Raw genomic sequence first — 3,344 nt, 5'->3', positions numbered from 1 at the left:
GGGGTGGGGTGAGGGGACAGCATCCCTGCACGCTGAGGGGCGTGGGGGGGCTTAGATCCTGGGGGTGATAGAGGCCAGAGGGTGCCCCCACCCAGGACACCAAATGAGGAGGGCGCAAACGACAGGCCCCTGTCATCCAGCCGGTCCCCTGCCGCCACGGACACTGAACCCGTTTGTGAACCCAACCTGAGTCCACTCGCCCCAGAGAAGCAAAAAGTCTACACTGACAGCAGGCAGAGGTGCAGGAGAGCGCTGTCAAACGGGAGACACCCAACTCGGGGCCAAGCAAGGAGAGCCAGAAGACCTGAGCCCCAGCCTCAGGGAAGGGTGTTCAAAGGGTGTGAGGGGGTCCTTGTGGGGGGTGGTCCAGGGTACGTGTCAGCTTACATACTGTCCTGATTGGCTGAAGGCGAGGTAACAGGGTGATGTTTCAGGAATCCCGATCACAAACCTTCTGGTTCCCACCAGGCTGGGGTCTACCGCCGACGGGCCGCATGCGGTGACCCGGTTTTACCTGCTGGGGGCTTCGGTATCTGCAAAACAGCTCCAGGCCAGGGCTCAGGAAGTGACCTATAGCCCATGAGGAGGAGATACAGTCCTGGACTTGGCTTTAAGGCCAAACTATTACTATCTTGTCTTGCTTGATTATTTACGTTTCCTGATGCAGTGTCTCACTTTTCTGGTTAAATTGACTCATCGGCATTTAGGGAAGGACTTGAAGGCTAGAGCTTGTTTTACAAACAAGAGGCAGGGGACTGGGGGTGGGCGTTCCGTCCCTGGGAAGGCCCCGTAGTCTCACCCCCAGTCATCAGCCATTAGACTGAGTCTGCTCTCCTTTCCACTCTAGAAAAAGGGGGAAAAATGGATAGCCAGAACTAGAAGTTGACTCCTCTTCGCAATCACGAAATGCAGGTCAAGATGCACTTGTGTGAAATAAACAGATGGAAAAATACCCTCGTCTGCTGGCATCAACCCTGGAGCTTAAACCCACCTCAGCATCATCTAAAAAAATTAAATGATCACTGGAGAAATTCAAGTGTAACTTAGAAATGTCACTTTAAAGAAATGCCTATTCTGCTATTGATCTGTTTAATTTTATCTCTGCTCTTCCAGATTTAACTTTTTTGGCTCGCAATCTTACAGAATATGTCTAGTTTCCAGTCCAGCAGGTTTCATCTCAAGATTCATGCACTTCATTTTGTCAGAACCCCTTGGAATTTCTTTGCCCACTTTTGTTTATTCCTCCACTTTGGTTTCAGGTCAGCAGCAAACACACCAGCTGTGAAATGAGCCACAGGCCCCACACATCAGCACGTCACGTGTGGGGTGCGGGACGGGAGCCTCTCTGATCCGGGGCCGTCGACGACTCCATGTGCTGCGTCTTTCCCGAAGCACAGGCTGGAGATGGGCATTCTCCACTGTTACCTCGACACAAAGGTGAATTTTTGGGGAAAGTTTCAGCAGAACCTACTCATCTGTTTTGCTGTCCTGGAAAACTATGGAAGGACGAACCTCAGGAAGCAAAGAGAAGGTTTGCACAACGTAACTCAGGAAGTCCCCATTTTAGGTTGAAACATTACAGGGCCTGGAATTCGGAGGGGAAAATACAGATCAGATGCACTTCAGAAACCACAGAAAATGCTCTTCTATTTTGTCCTCGGATTCAATCTGTCACCAGCATACTTCAAACTATTAAAATGTGAGTGTACCTGAAGGTCATGATGCTGTGCCTGAGGGTCGGGGGCCAGTTTTAAGGTCTTTACAGGAGGGTACCTGGGTGGAAACAGCCTCTGTGAGCCTCAAAGGAATCACCAGGTTCCATGAGCTCAGGATTCACACCTTAAGACGGATTTACATTCAGGGACCCAGACTTTATTTTCACCGCTTCTCGTTGGTCGTAAGAAATGTGTGTCTCTTCGTGGAGCCACCCTGCCGTGGTGGAAGGGCAGAGGCAGGTCACATATCCTGCATTCTCTCTGCAGGAAGCCACCTTCCCCCAGGGACCAGCCGTATGTTCCTCGGTCTCCCTTAGTGTTCTCTGCCTGTCTTTACTGCTAGCCGCTGTTACTCCCGCCACGAGGGTGACAGATTTTGCACTTCCTTGAACTTCCTACCAGAGCACACCTCCAGGTAAGAACAGCCTGCGATCCAGACAACCGTATTGTTTCCCCAAAGAGTGCATTTTCCCTGAAAGCATCCTGGTGACCTCTGCCATGAACACTGTCACCATCATGCATGACCCCCACCGACAGTCACCCACAATAATTGCCCTTGACAATGGCCTTTGACCTTCGCTTGCAGCTATTGCCAATGCCACCACCAATCACCATGTATGACCACTGCCCACGACCTTCACTGTGCCCACTCATACCCAGCACGTGTGGATGTTAGCCACACCCGCAGAATCGTCCACGGGTCTCAGCTTGTCCGTCTGTAGTTTAGAGAGCACAGCTGATGACGGCGGGAGGGAGGGACGATCCAGGCTCTCACCACTCTTGGAGAGAAAATGGATGCACGCACTTCAGCCAGCAGAGGTGGGCAGACCCCAGACGTGCTGAGAGAGTGACTGGCCATCTACACACCGCCACCTCTCGCCTGGAGGCTCTCGGACAGCCGCTCGGAGCCTGGAACCGAGGCTGCAGCGGCCGCTACGAGGTGGCCCTGCTCAGACTCATCAACCCCCCATGCAGAGCATCAGGCCAGTGGACAGCACAGTTGAGCGCCAAGGCCTGGGACGTGCAGTGCGTGGAGCAACCAGCTTCTGAGCAAACAGAAAACTCTAAATCCACCCCTGTAAAGACTGAGGTTCAAGCCACAGTCCAGGAGCTTTCAGAGAAAATGGTGTCTATTCATCTGTGAGCTATGCCTGGCTGAGAACCAGGAGGAAACGGGGACCATGGACCCAAAGACTTGCCTTGTTCATTATAATAATCGACGTGCTCAGGATGAATATTATCAGGCGTGTTGTCCTTTGTTACACACAGGGACTCCTTTATCCTCTCAGCATGATGGCAGTTTTAACAATCTGAAAATGCTAATCTTCGTTTTCAGGTTTCAAGAATTCTCCCACTTAAGCTACACACTCTCAGTCCCTCTAATGGCCTGGTCCCTGTTTTCTTCAGTCTCATTTTGCAGACTGTGTGAAATACTTAATCCTTAACAGACAATGCGCTCCCTTCTTTCCCCTCGCCCACGGGGTTTGGTGTGGATGGGTTGAAGCAGTGAATGGATGTGGGTTTCTCTCACCTTCACTTCCTCTTCTGATTCCTATTTCTTATTTCCCTTTGGAGCAGGACTTTTTCCTGAAGGAGAACTTGAACTTCTTGGCCAGAGGAGTGATGAGT

General features: G+C 51.5%; 1 long non-coding RNA gene across 2 annotated transcripts; it reads left to right on the top strand.

The window, feature by feature from the left end:
* Positions 1–1,366: 1,366 nt before the first annotated feature.
* On the top strand, positions 1,367–2,641 carry LOC105000995. Of its 2 annotated transcripts, none has more exons than XR_826807.1 (3): positions 1,367–1,699; positions 2,059–2,130; positions 2,302–2,641. It is a non-coding gene; the product is annotated as an uncharacterized LOC105000995 (long non-coding RNA). The 2 variants fall into 2 exon arrangements; XR_826806.1 differs by having other exon boundaries at positions 1,983–2,130.
* The last annotated feature ends 703 nt before the right edge of the window (positions 2,642–3,344 follow it).

The sequence above is a fragment of the Bison bison genome, unplaced genomic scaffold (genome assembly GCF_000754665.1).
Source record: "Bison bison bison isolate TAMUID 2011002044 unplaced genomic scaffold, Bison_UMD1.0 scf7180017864377, whole genome shotgun sequence".
NCBI lineage: Eukaryota > Metazoa > Chordata > Mammalia > Artiodactyla > Bovidae > Bison > Bison bison.
The sequence above is the reverse complement of the archived record's forward strand: the minus strand, read 5'-3'. Positions and strand labels throughout refer to the sequence as shown.